Source organism: Myxocyprinus asiaticus, chromosome 43 (genome assembly GCF_019703515.2).
Source record: "Myxocyprinus asiaticus isolate MX2 ecotype Aquarium Trade chromosome 43, UBuf_Myxa_2, whole genome shotgun sequence".
Taxonomy (NCBI): Eukaryota; Metazoa; Chordata; class Actinopteri; order Cypriniformes; family Catostomidae; genus Myxocyprinus; species Myxocyprinus asiaticus.
The window spans coordinates 17075337-17090688 of NC_059386.1; the positions used below are offsets into that span (position 1 = coordinate 17075337).

At 38.2% G+C, this 15352-nt stretch overlaps 1 protein-coding gene across 5 annotated transcripts in view; it reads left to right on the top strand.

The window, feature by feature from the left end:
- Positions 1–1525: 1525 nt before the first annotated feature.
- Positions 1526–15352, top strand: part of LOC127433182 (serine/arginine repetitive matrix protein 2-like) — a 43564-nt gene continuing 29737 nt past the window's right edge. For 2 of the 5 annotated variants that reach the window (XM_051684893.1, XM_051684898.1), the window contains exon 1: positions 4827–5078. The gene's annotated coding sequence lies outside the window, so the exon portion shown is untranslated. The other 3 variants (XM_051684897.1, XM_051684895.1, XM_051684894.1) reach the window with 3 other exon arrangements.

The following is a 15352-nucleotide window of genomic DNA, read 5'->3' on the forward strand; positions in this document are numbered from 1 at the left end:
TTGGACCAGTAAGCAAATACCTAGCAATCACCCACAAAACCCTAGCAAACGCATAGCAACTTTTTTGACTTGGGCTAGTAAGTAACCAACCAGAACACCATAGCAGCCACATAGCAACACCCTGACAACCACCTACAATACCCTAGCAACTGCATAGCAATTCTCTTTTTACTTGGGCCAGTGAGTATCCACCTAGCAACCACCGTGAACTCCCTAGTGGCCGCATTATAGTGCCCTGGCAACCACCCACTATACCTTAGCAAAAACATAGCGGCTTTTTTTACTTGGGCTAGTAAGCAACCAACCAGAATGCCCTAGCAACCACATAACAACACCCTGACAACCACCTATAATGCTCTAGCAACCACATAGCAAAACCCTGACAACCAACTACAATACCCTAGCAACTGCAAAGAAACTCTCTTTTTTACTTGGGCCTATAAGTTACCACCTATCAACCACCCATAACGCCCTAGGAACCACATAGCAATGCCCTGGCAACCATCCACAATACCCTTGCAACTGCATAGCAACTCTTGATTTTGACCAATAAGCAACACCCAGAACACCCTAGTAACCACATAGCAACGCTTTTGCATCCACCCACAATACCCTAAAAATCGCATAGCAACTCTCTTGTTACTTGGGCCAGTATGTATCCACCTAGCAACCGACCAGAATGCCCTAGTGACCGCATTTCAGCATCCTGACAACCACCCACTATACCCTAGCAACTTAATAGAAACTTTTTTGACTTTGGCCAGTAAGTAACCACCTTGAACGCCCTAGCAACCACATAGCAATGCCCTGGCAACCATTCACAATACACTAGCAACTGCATAACAATGCCTTGGCAACCATTTTCTTTGGGAAATGCAAAAATCCAGTTTTGTTTGATTGATCTGTTAAGATTTTCTATATAAGGTAATAACTTGATATATGTTAAAAATATTATATTTTAATTCAAATAGATTGTTAATGAGGTATCAGTAGAGCCTTTTACTCCATGAAAAACTCTGTAGCAGCCACATTCACCGCCACATGGAGAGTTAATTACTTCAAAATACCAACAGAAACATTAATTTCATATTTTGTAATCAAAATATGGTTTAGTTTGAGCATACAGGTATTTTTTTGGCTTTGAAATACAGCCGGTTCTTTTAGAAAATGGAGTCTTTCGCCACACTACAGTGAGGTTTAAAAATAGCACATAGTGTGTTGGCCTTGTTCCAAAACACACACATACACAGCAGACACACTCTCTCTCCCTCATTTTTCATACAATTCCCATCTTCAGGGCTCACATTTGCTGGTTTCCTTTGACTGACATAGGCTGCTCCCTTCTGATTGGCTGAAGATAGTTGATTGACAAAGCTGAGCACTGGAGCCACTAGCAGTGGCTCCGCCCCAGGGACTGCAAGTGAATAAGTCTACTGCAAACATCTGAGCATCAAAAAAGTGGAGAGGAGCGGGGAAAGAGGGTGGAGAGAAGTGGGGAACAGAGGCGACAGGATTGATTCGGGAAGGAGAGGAAAGGAAAGGTTTGAAATAACATTGAATGTAAAAGGAAAAGGAAAAGGAAAAAGGGAGAGAAAAGAAGGTGAAAGAGGTGAAGAGGTAGGAAAAGGTTTTGAACAAATCGACCATTATTAAAAACTTCTCATTATAGTCATGTGGGTTTTTTTGTATGCGAACATGTTTCTGTATGTTTAAATGGCTTGTGTGTTTGTATGTGTGAGTATTATGTGCACATTCATCGGGACTAAAGCAGTCATTCATTATTGTGACAGCAGTGTGTGTGTGGTAGCATTACAAATGCATTATCTTACACCATGGCCGGCAATTGTAGATACTGGTATCGCTTACACTGGCTCTCTTGTTCTGTGCAATTAAATAAATTCCAGAATGAGATTACGAACCTCATGTCCTTCCCGGTTTGGGCTTTTAATGGACTGTCACGGACGGGGTTTCCTACAAATTACACTGTACATAGAGAATTATTTTTAATAGGCATCCTCTGTCATGCCTGTCGACCAATACAGGGCATGCTGCTCTGAAAAGCACTGTGTTTATTCAACAAAAATTTACTGTATGCTGTAAATCTTTCCATGAAAATGAGCATTGGACAGCTATTGTTTGCACAGGCCTGCAGGGGGCTTTAATGGCACATGTGCCGTGGTTATCTCCACATACTGACCTACATTCACTGGAGCTTTAACACAGGCAGACAACCATGAGCTCCTAAAATATCCCTCCAGAAATAGACTCCTCCCTCCCTGTTAATGAATTAATCCATAATGTCAGTTAAATTTTGCAATTCTGGCAAAGATCTCCAACTTCTGATCTCAGCATTCTGATCTCAGACATTTGAATTCAACAGTCTGATCTCCAAAGTCTGATCTCCATCCTCTGATCTCAACTATCTTATCTCCAACTTTTGATCTCAGCAGTCTGATCTCAGACATTTGAATTCAACAGTCTGATCTCCAAAGTCTGATCTCCATCCTCTGATCTCAACTATCTTATCTCCAACTTTTGATCTCAACAGTCTGATCTCAAACATCTGATTCAACAGTCTGATCTAAAAAATCTGATTTCTACAGTCTGATCTAAAAAAGCTGCTTTCTGCAGTCTGATCTCAAACATCTGCTTTCTACAGTCTGATCTCAAACATCTGATTTCAACAGTCTGATCCCCAGCTTTTTACCAGAACAGACTGTTCTTAGACTTCTGGTCTGATTTCAACAGTCTGATCTAAAACATCTGATTTCTACAGTCTGATCTCAAACATCTGATTCAACAGCCTGACCCCCAAATACTTATCGTAAAAGTCTGTTGTCAGACTTCTGGTCTCAACAATCTGATCTCCAACTTCTGATCGCAGCAGTCTAATCTCAAGACATTTGAATTCAACAGTCTGATCTCCATCTTCTGATCTCAACTATATTATCTCCAACCTTTGACCTCAATAGTCTGATCTCCAACTTTTGATCTCAACAGTCTGATCTCAAACATCTGATTTCAACAGTATGATCTCAAAAATCTGCTTTCTACAGTCTGATCTCAAACATCCGATTTCAACAGTCTGATCCCCAGCTTTTTACCAGAACAGACTGTTCTTAGACTTCTGGTCTCAACAGTCTTTTCTACATCTTTTGATATCAACAATCTGATCTCCACCTTCTGATCTCAACAGTCTGATCTCAAAAATCTGATTTCAACAGTATGATCTCAAACATCTGATTTCAACAGTCTGGTCGCCAATGTTTTATAGGCACAATCTATTCTTAGACTTCTGGTCTCAACAGTCTTATCTCCAACTTTTGATCTCAACAGTCTGATCTCCAACTTCTGATGTAAACAGTCTGAACTCAAACATCTGATTTCAATAGTCTGATCTCAGTCCTCTTATATTAAAATTCTGATCCCCAACTGCTAATCGGAACAGTCTATTCTTAGACATCTAATCTAAATAGTCTGATCTCCAACTTCTGATCTCAACAGTCTGATCTCAACAGTCTGATCTCAAACTTCTCAAGAGAAGTTAAAGACCTTCTCAAAGAATCTCTAAATGCTTTTTTTCATAATTTTAGGTCACTTTAGTGACAGATGTATCTCTGTGGAGGTATTTATCCAGGTCGTCATTAAATTTGAGGTTACAATTATTATAGCTGGACATAAGAGAAAAGCAGTAAATTATAATAAATAGGATAGAAACACAACAAGTATATTGCCATTTTACATACTTAATGTGTCTTCTTGTGTTAGTTTGGTTGTCACAAACCTCAGTACTTAGGGGGCCGATAGAGTTACCTTCAAATATTTGTGCTATAAAACAGAATGTGTTATTATCCAGCTAGCTAGCCTACTAGCAATAAAAAATGTTGAAGTTTAATTTACTTTTACCAACTTTCAAGATTAGTTAAAGTTACAAGATTCTCTTTAAACTGTTACTCCACCATGACAGTACTTGACTGACTGTAGAAGACAGTTAATGCCAATGCCTGCTATAATGCACCTTGCGACAACACCAGAAATGCAACATGTTCTTTCATTGCATTATTAATGAACTTCTGACACATTCTGAAACGCAATGGACGTGTGAAGCATTTGTGTTCACATACTTGCGTACAATGTGTTTATGGCCAAAAGGTGTAGTATTTCAATCAGAACACGTGCTAAATTTCCATGTCAGTAACAAATAGAAGGAATCCTTTGTTAGCACTCAGCTGTGATTTTCTCTGGGAGGACGGAGTCTAAGTATGAAGTTTTTCACACATTACTTGCAGAAGCAGGAAAACAATCTAAACAACTTGCACATCAGCACATTTGCAGTCACAAACAGCTTAATTAACTGATACCCGTAGATGATGCAGACCAATCAAACAGACAAGTCTATGTAAGAAGTAGCCATGCATATTTCTCAAGTGCATTTCATCTCGGTAAGGAAAACTTGTTTACTAAGTGTGTTTTTTCTACTCTCAGTCAGGTGAGATTGTTTTGAGCTAAGAACATCTCCGGTTGGATTGAGCTGGTGTGCAATGAACAGAGTTTATGAGTGGTTGCCTAGGAAACACATACTGTACTCTTTAGGCATGAAGAGAGAGAGAAAGAGAGGGGATATGAGGATGAAGTGAAGGGGAGAGTGAGGTGACGGAGGGTGGGGGAGGGGCTGTATATGGAAAGCACAAAAAAAAAGAAAGCGGACTGGCTGATAGAAGGGGGCTGGGCTATCTTCTCTCAACACTACACTCTCTCTCTCTCTCTCTCTTTCTCTCTCTCTCTCTCTCTCTCCCTTTCTCTCTCTCCCTTTTTCTCTCCCTCTTCCTGCTTTCTCGGACCAGAACATTCCTTTCCTTTCTTTGTCTGTCTAACGAAGGGGAAAGACAAGAGAGTAGGGTGTAAATGTAAGAAAAAGAGAGAGAGAGAGAGTGAGAGAGAGAGAGAGAGAGAGAGTGTGTGTGTGTGTGTGTGTGTGTGTGTGTGTGTGTTAAGAAAGGAGAAGACAGAATGGACCAGACACACTCGCCTTTTTGACAATAGAAGCTCACTTCCTATCTGTCAGTGGCGTCTCGTGAGTAAGTCCTCTCTCTCTTTATGCGTGTGTGTGTGTGTGTGTGTGTGTGTGTGTGTGTCTTTGAGAGAGAGTGTGTGTGTTTGTGTGTGTGTGTGTGTGCACATTCTGCCTGAGCTGTCATCTTGTGCTTTTAAATGTTAAGATAAAAAATGAAAGGTAGTCTTGGTTAGTTTGGCAAACAGGAAACGGTGACCTTCTCTGCCTCTTTGACCTGCAAGGTAAGAACCTTTCTGCATCGCGGGAGAGAAACACTCATCTCTCTTCTCCGAGCCACTTAAATACCAGCCCCTCCGGCTTACTTTCATGGTCTTTGTTTGCCATGTGGTTTCTCTCTAACATTCCTTTTTTGTGCAGTAACGTGACTGATTGTGAATGTTTTGCAATAAATCTTCGACTCTCATGCAAGTCTCTACAACTCAAATTAAATTGTGAAGTAGGCTACGGAAGAGATCCTTCTGTATGCAATGCAATTGTGTGTGTGTATGTGTGTGATAGTGTAATATAATTGCAAGCTGGGCTCTATAGTGAATACATTTTTGCAGGAAGTGTGGCTATGATCTCTGCCATTACGGCTCAGCATAGATCTAATAATAGACACTGTCTCTGTGTTTGTGTGTCACCAGTGAACTTTGTCAGACCACCTCCCCATGAGCGGTATCACCAATAACTTTCTCTGTATGAGAGAGATTTCCTTGGTTTATTATCTGCCATAGAAAACAGACACACACACATAGGCATATGCAGGTTAGCGATTACGTTACTCTCCTTTGGGGCTCCTCAGTCACCTGTTGTCCCTGTTGTCCAATTCATTAACAGCACCTGTAAGTGATAAAATCATATTTCAATGACATCACTGCTTACCTTTAAGCTCTCCTTAGAACTTCAAATATACTACACTGAGTTTCTTGTTTAAAGGAATAGTTCATCCAAAAATGTATATTCTTCATCATTTACACATGCTCATGACATTTCAAACCCATATGACTTTCTTTTTCTGTGGAACACAAAAGGTGATATTTTGCAGAAAGTTGCTCTTGTCCATACAATGAAAGTAAATAAGGACAGATGCTGTCGAGCTTCAAAAGGATAAAAAAGCACCATAAAAGTAGTCCATACAACTTGTGCGCTCTATTCCAAGTCTTCTGAAGACATACAGTACGATAGCTTTGTGTGAGAAACAGACCAAAATCTAAGTAATTATGAACTAAATCACATTCACATTTGCATTCGATTTATAACAGTCGAACTAAGGGTGTCGATTTAATGTGTTAATTCAGTGTGTTAATTCAGTTAATTACAAAAGATAATGCATCAACCCTTTAATGTATTCCTCGGGTCTTTAGTGACCCGGGACCAAATTCCACCCCCTGTACCTCATCAATTTTTTGGAGTTATGCCCACACCTCTTTAATATTCCCCAACCTTTCTCTTCTAAATAGTGTAGCCAAAAGTAAATGGCAAAATTGCAAAATTGCAAAAAAAATAATTATATATATATATATATATATATATATATATATATATATATATATATATATACGTATATATACGCAGTTTTTTTATAATAAATTACCAAAAGTGTATAGGGTAATTAAAGACTCGAGATGGGGTTGGGTTGTACAATGGGGATTGTAGTCATACAAATGACTACTAAATCCTGTTGATTTTCTGTGTGACAATGGTGAATTACCAGAATCCCATATGCGTGTACACATAAATATTAAACATGCTATTTATTACTCAAGATGGCGCTGATGTGTCTGTAATTGACTTGATTTACATTTGATGATAAAGCAGTGCGGAAGTAAACTATAGCAAGTGTACCTCATGAACAGTATGATATGGCTATTGTCATTTGGGTAAATCACTGAAATGATGTAAGTTGTGACTCAAAAAGTGCTTAATATGTGTTTGACAGCTAGTCGCGTCTCGTTAAAATTTCAGTGTGGAAATAACGACATTTGTTGCATTATCTCTTTGATATACAGTATGAAAAAAAAACATCAAAATACACCATAATATATTATGTTCTATTATTTTCTAATTGTCTTGAATTTTTCTTTTTTTATTTGACATTATCTGGGCATTTTGTAGATCCATTTGTGATAGATATATGTGCCGGGTCTCTAAAGACCAGAGTATGTAATAATGTTTGGTGAAACACCCATGCATTTAAGGGTTAAAAAAAGTGAATGCAATTAATTATGCCACTGTAATAAGGGAAGGTTTCTACCAATGGAGCAATTCAAACTTGAGGTGCCACCACTCTGAAGTGCCAGACTTAAAGTGCCATGTTTTTTGTGAGTCTCACTAAGCAGAGGGCAGTCCGCACAACTCCAGACAACAAACTGACAGCTGTTCAAAGCCAGCTGGATTAAGCAAGGTGCAGGGGTCTCGAGATGTGTTTTTTAAAAAATTTAAATACATTTATAGCCCTTAGGTCTACCTCAGACAGATGGATTAACTCAGTTGTAAAATGGAACAATGTGGACTATAGGCCAGTGACAGGTGTTTGTTCAATGACATGGAAATAAAACAAACAATATATTGACTTCTAAAGCCACTTTGTGTATTGTCTAATCAATGCTTTACTCATCTGCCACAATAATGTAAGAAATGAATTAGCTGAATTACTATAATTAGTATATATTATATTTGTAATAGTTTAGATTATTGTATATTAAATTATCTTTATTTTAGGCAAATATTTTAGCAAATATTGATATGTGGTTAATTGCGATTAATTAATCATCATATCATGTAAATTTATTTGATGAAAACATTTTATCGATTGCCAGCCCTAATTCAAATGCATCATGTCGCAATAAGTTACAAGACACTCAAGAACCAATGATACTTGACAGCACTGACAGCAAACCTGGTGCAACGTATCTTCATGTGCTAAGTTTGAATATTCATAAGCACTAGTGAAATATGAGAGCTACAGCAGAGGGCAAGATTTTCAGTGAATAACGACTTAAATTTCTGTCTGTTTGTCACACAAATTTATCATATGCTTCAGAAGACTTGGCATATAACACATGATTCATATGGACTTATTTCATATGGTGCTTTTATGGTACTTTTTTATTCTTTATGACCACACTCAAATCTTATTGTCTCCATGTGGAGAAGCTTCAAGCTAAGTTTTGCGTCAATTTCGCCATTGATTGTTTTGGACCAATTGTGTCGTAACCTGTTGCCTAGTGTAATGTTTGTGAATTGTGTGTGTATGTGTGAGTGTTTATTAAATGAAGACCTCACTACAAGAGTATGTGGGTTTGCATGTCTTTTGTTAGGCTTAACTTACTTCAACAGTCTTTTCAATCAAATTATTTTGTCCCCGGCTGCCCTGTATTTAATGAGCTAAATCCACTCTCAAATGTGTCCTGCCTTTTAAAACATACTCCACACACACACTTGATCTGATATAATCTTCATGTGCGAGATCTGTTTCTGTCTTTGTTTATTTAGAGTAATAAGAGATGTGTGTACAAGTCAATATCTGCCTCTCAGATTGGATATTAACTCTCATAAACCCACCGACTGTGACTACAACAGCTGCAATAGCACGTTGTTGTTTTTTTTAAAAGACTTGTCAGCATTAGTGGCACCACTACCTAAGCATGAAAACTGGATGTTAGACAGTGAGCCTGTGAGAATTGCTCGCAACATAGAAAACGTAGCTGATTATTCAACAGCATAGTAGAGAATCACATTGATGTGGTGACACCAGGGGTCCCCACAAACATTGTCTGAGACTGTTTTCTCCACAACAAAGTCCTGAGTCATGTACAATACGACAATAAAGGGAGTCTTAGTGATACTGATTTCGAAACTACTTCAAAATTCTGCATCTGAAACCGAAACAAAGCAAGAAAACCTCAAATTCGTACAGTTCTGCTATATACAGAAATATTCATACAGACATGATATATACTGAACATGAAAATGTTCTGCCATTTTAGACTGATGTCTGTGTGAGGGAGATTCTACAGTTAAGGGCACTTTTGACACCATGGCCATGAATTTAATGGCCTTTATCAACCTTTAAATTGATTTTGGTATAATGTGTGATTTATTTTTATTTTTTTATTAGTATTAATATTATTATTATTGTGTGTGATGATAATGACATTTCTCACTTTTTCGAGGAAGAGTTGGATATGCCTTGGACTTGCTAAATTACTTGCTTGGAATTGCTAAATTGACTTGCAGTCAATTAACTTTGAACTTAATATAAATACATATAAATCAATTGTTTCTGAATTAAAATTCTCAAATACTGACCCTGAAATCCCTCAGAAGCTTTAAACCCTCACTATTCTATTCTAGCAGAGATGTGCTTCCTTGTCACTTCTCATTTCCATCATAACCAAATATAAACTTGACATAAAGTGATATTCTGGCAAATTTGATATTTCAAAACTCCTAAAAAATTAGAAAAGTAATCAAAGAAACATGCAACAAAAAGTTTTACATTATTGTAATCTATCCTTGAGAACTCAATCCTCATCAATGTGGCGCCATCTGCACATTAAATAAAAAAAAGACACACAACAAATCTGATTCAGTTGCTTAAACAGAAAACCCTCACAAGGTGTGCTCAGCCCTAGCTGCTTTTGTTTACGTCTGTAGTGTGCATGAGGTTTTTTCACTGAATATCAAGTTTTCACATATCAGACAGTAACACAATCTCACTGCTCCCAACTGCAGTGGCACCCATATCCCCTCCCTCTCTCTCACTTTTTCTTTCAGGCTTTTTTATTTCTGCTGTGGTCCCCCACTGCTCTTGTGCAATATCTGTTTCAACTGGCCAGTCACTGCAGACTTGCTTTGTTTATATGTGGATTTGTGGTTTTAGTGTCAAGCTTTGTGAAAATTTCATTGAGGAGTCAGTGTAGACTCTAAAATCATGTAGATTCTAGACAGAGTAGATGTTATAAAACTCTGGAATGGATCGTTTTGTGGTTTTAAATGGGTCATATCCTAAGAAATCGTTTTCCTTGATCTTTTGAAATAAAAAAAGAGTTCATAGTATTATGACAACACTGACTTTCATTACTTCCTCCTTAGTAAAAAAAAAAAAAGACCCATTTATTGCATCTAAAGGCTGGATTACACTAGACCACTTTCAAATATGAACAGATTCTAAAAATGCTAGGTATCACACACTTACCGATTTAAATCTCTACAGATTAAAACTGGCCATCATACACCAGTCTGAGGATCACACACTATCCGACTGTCAAGTTCATTCAATCACAGCAAACTTACTCGGAAACAAGCATTTCCCGTTTTAGGAGCCACATGACAAATATTTACAAACATTTACTAGAGCGTTGCCGTTATTGTTGCTGCTAGATTATTGTTGTTATTGTTGCTGCTAGCGTTCCGAGTTATTAAAGACATAGGCCACATGCATCTTAAGAGGGAAGTCACGGCCAGTATAGCCTCTAGAGACAGCAACACGAGTGCCGTTAAAAGTTAAGCTCCACTATAAACCCTGCATGCTTGATTTCTATTGGCTGCTCACCAGATGACTTCAGATTTGAGTCGTGGAGCATCATATCTTATGAGATTTCATCTGTAGATGTGGAAAGTCGGCTAAAAAATATCAAACATGTTTGAAATCCTCTGACTAGATGGAGTCTATACCCATCATATACTACACGATTTTCTGTGTATTTAACTTTGGAGCCGACTAGCATTGACTAGCGCCGATGGCCGCAGACCCAATTGCAAATCAATTAACACAAATTAATTACCGCATGGCTGCCCACATTTACACATCAGCCAAGTGACCAAACATGGACCAGTGTGGTCAACAACTTGACACACCCAGTCACATTTTAGCTCAGTGAGGTAATAAGGATGAAGTAGGACAGATACAATTATTCCTAAACACTAGAACAATGAGAGTAAAATGTGGAAAAGTTCACCAAACTTTGCAGTTTCTAACTGTGTGTAGCACCTTCCGCTCTGCATATTCTTCTTAATGATCCCAACTTTACTTTACATTGGAGTGTCTGAAGTCGATTTTATCAAGGTCCCTGATCATTTTAGTCCAACCGTAAGCCCAAAGTATACTTCGGTTTTATGTGAATGCTGAGCATCCCTGTACAGGACATGCAACGCAAATCTTGTCATCAGCAGAGTGCTGGAGCACTGAACGTGCGCAGCCTGATTTTTCTAACTTTGCATCTATTAACGGGCAGAATATGCATGCGCATGGAATTATTTGCACTAATTAGTGGGTCCACAAGGAGCCGTTGCTGTCACGAAGAAACGCTAGGAGAAGATGTAATCACCAGTAAACATCAGGAGACAAAGTTAAAAATTACAATAGTAGATGTGTACGTCAAGAGAGCTTGTGTGAGGAGGTGAGGTGATCTGCATTTGTATAACTTGAGTCTGAAAGCACTATAAAGACATCTTTATGAGTCTAAACTCCTGAAGATAAATATTCTGGTGTTTCATAGCAGTCGTAGTGCACATGTGCTGGAGTATACTTTGACCGGCTTGCATTTGACTGTATGCAGACGCTGAGCATTCACGTCAAAATCAAAGTATACTTTGGGTTTAACACATTTGTGTGCAAATTGTTAGTGAACCTGTCACAATGACCCAATTTACATTCACATAAGAAAATGGATTTAGTCCAGGGTTTTTGCATAAAGCGGCCTTTTGAAACTTCATGTAAATGCAAATGGCAATTTCCTTACGCCGATAAAGGGATTAAGAGAAAGCGGTTTAACACACCAAGTTCTCTCCTGGAGAACGCGGCTTATGTGGTCATGTAAACGCATAAGCAGCATTCTGATTTTTGCGCATGGAAAAGACCGGATAACTTACAGTAAGTAACGTAACCAGATGTATTGCTGCATCATATAAACAAGTCAAATGGCACAAATTCAACATTTCTGGGGAGTACAGTGGGAAAGGGAAAAGTCACAAACATGTATACACACACAATCAACTAGAACACACAAATGTAACTATTTAAATTATAGTTTTTAATTAAACTATTGTCCTTAGCGTCCACGTTTGTGCTCAAGTGCGCAGGGGGAATCTCAGATTATGACGCAAGAGGTAAATTCCACTATTGCAGCGCAATGCAGCACAAGTCGCAATGAAAAGTTAATTAAACAAACACATCAGCAACTGTGGGACATTTGGAAATAAAGCAAAGCAACAGAGAACAAAAAATAGCGAAGTCTTCCTTGAATGCCATGTTCACCATTTACACAAGGATCGCAGGATAATTATATGCTGTTGAGAAAGCTGCTTACTGACCGAGCCACATGTATGTGGGGTAACGAGTGCTCCACTAACAGTGCATGTTAACCCAAACAGTGTTTTCATAACCTAATCTCAATAAATGGTTTTCTGGTGTCCATGTAAATGAGTTCAGTGTAATGCAGGCTTTGCAAAGAGGCTGATATTGAAGGATGGGCTAGCGCAAACTACTGTATACTGGAACCAGCAGCAAACCGCAGCCTATGAGTAAATGCAGAAAAGCTCTGGGCACAGAAGGGCATTTCATTAGAAACGGTCAGAGAGATGGTGGAAAATGTTCATGAATAAGTAAAATGAGGCAAAACAAAAAAACCTTGATTAACATTATAAGTGGACCACAGAGAAGAAATAAACTGACCAAAAAACAAAACAAATTTATGATCCCTTTAAAACTATTTTCCAAGTTGTAATGCAGTTCATAGTAGCAGACTCACTGTGGCTACTGGTATGGACTCATATTAGATTATGGAGAGAAAGACATAGGGGGAATAGAAATTTAAGATCAGCAGTGCTGCACAGGCTTAGGGCCATTACTTTGTAATGTGATTTCATTTTAATCCTAAAGTGCATAAGTGTGTGTGTTTGTTTGTGTGTATTAAACTAACCACAGAGTAGTGAGTAGACTCAAAACAGCTGACTGTGAGAGGAAGAAACATGACTGTGTGTGAGAAGCTCTTCAGATGATTATAGAACTATCTGTCTGAATCACACTTCATTTGAATGTGATGCAAAAAAGCTGTACACGTGTGAGATGTAAGTAAATTCACTCGAGCATCCCAATGAGGCCTGATAACCGCGACTATCAAGATCTGCTTATAAAAAAATTGCATGGAAATCTCTTACATTTCACACGTGTTTGCAGACGCATGATATTTTTCAGCACTGTATGTAAGGTCATTACCACAACTGCATTAAAGTCACGCTTCCACAGGAAGTTTGAACCACTTCCTTTCCAACGAAACAGTTCAGTGGGTTTCTATGCCTATCAACGTTAACGTCATAAAAACATGCATTTGGCATTTAAAAGCCACCCTTTGCGTGTCAGTCTTGCATCATTGTGTTTTGTATTCTCACTGGTGAAGGGACAGGGTGGGTGTCTGTTTTGGAGTGAACAGGTGTAATAGACCTGAAAAGGTTTGTGTAATCTGATATAACTCAACCTGTCTGACAATGCATTGTTGATCTGCTTAAAATTTGATTACAGTGGGATAGGATGCTCACATGAGCACAATATAAATGCCCAGAAGTTGCTCTTTAATAACTCTGGGGATTTAATTCTTCTATTAAGTTTCAACTTTGTCTCAGATGTTCCCCTACACTGAAAAAAAAAAAAAAAAAAAGCTTATTTGCAGTGGCGAATTTGTGCCAAATTTGCCATGATCTCTCGATTTTTATAAGGGAGTACCAACGCACTCCTTAGTAGTGGAAAATTAATTATTAAGCATATTATATTATGTCTTGTTGAAAATGTAAAATGTAGAAAGGTTTTTATGAGGTTTAGGTGTAGGGTTAAGGAATAGAAAATGGCATAAGCTAGGATAAAAACAAAAGAAGTCAATGGAAAGTCCACACCATGATAGATAAATGTGTTGTTTGTGTAAGAGAGAAAGAATGCTTTACATTTATAATAAATATAGCAAATGAGGCAAAGTTCAGGCGGTTGTGTGTCATTATGAGCTGCAGATATGTACAGAGGTAAAACGCACTTTAGCAAACACAAATTGCCTGCAGCTGATCTGTCGTGATCTGAACCAGCATAAACAACTAGAGTTTTACAGTATGTGGGCCAAGCTATACAAAGCCAAGAAACAGCACGGATGCCCTCCTTTAACCTCGCAGACTCTGACACATTCATGTTACGCTTCTTCCTATGATAAAGGACAGTTGGTGTGGGTGGGGTGGAGCTTGGGAGACAGAGATAAAAGAGAAATTACTGTGCACGTTTCAGGTTGAACTCATTCCATTGTTGCATGCTTGATCTGTTGTTGTTCCGTCAAGTATAAAGGAAGTATCATTATGGTGTTACTAAAAAAATCTTCAAAGGGATGTCAGTTGTGTGGAGGTGTGTATCTCACTCTTTCATGGAGATCAGTAAATTAAGGTATAGAGTCTGTGTTTGTGGCTACCATGGAGCCATGCTGTCTTTTCTCTCAGGAAACTGATACTGGCCATCATTTACCAGAGCACATCCTAAAGATTTCCTCTCTTTTCCCCACCCTCACTTGCTTTCCATCTTTCTCTTTGTCTCTGGCTTCCTGTCTATAGTGATCTTTACTTCATAGCTCAAACAGTCTTAACAAATCCGTAAACCTAGGTATTAAACTGCCCATATCTGCATCATTTGTGCTATGGATATGAACGATGCCTAAAATCGTGCGACTTGTTAAAGATTATTTTTTAAATGTTAAAATACTTTCTCCTATCCATCTTAATTTGCAGGCAATAATAATAATAGTAAGTAAACCTGCTGTGACTCTGTGGCACAATCAAAACATTGCTCTATTTTTAACTTAAAGTGATAGTTCACCCAAAAAATGAAAATTCTCTCATCATTTACTCACCTTCATGATACCCCAGATGTGTATGTCTTTCTTTCTTCTGCTGAACACAGACGAAGATTTTTAGAAGAATATCTCAGCTCTGTAGGTCCATACAATGGAAGTGAATGGTGACCGACCTTTCAAGCTCCAAAAGTCATATAAAGGCATCATAAAAGTAATCCATAAGACTGGTTTAATATATGCCTTCGGAAGCGATGCAGTCACTTTGGAATGTGAAAATGAAAGTAGAGATTTATAGTAAAAAAGGACTTAAATATTGATTTGTTTCTCACCTGCACCTATTGTATCGCTTCTGAAGACATGTATTCAACCACTTGAGTCTTATGGATTACTTTTATGCTGCCTTTATGTGATTTTTGGAGCTTGAAATATCTGGTCACAATTCACTTGCATTGTATGGACTTACAGAGCTGAG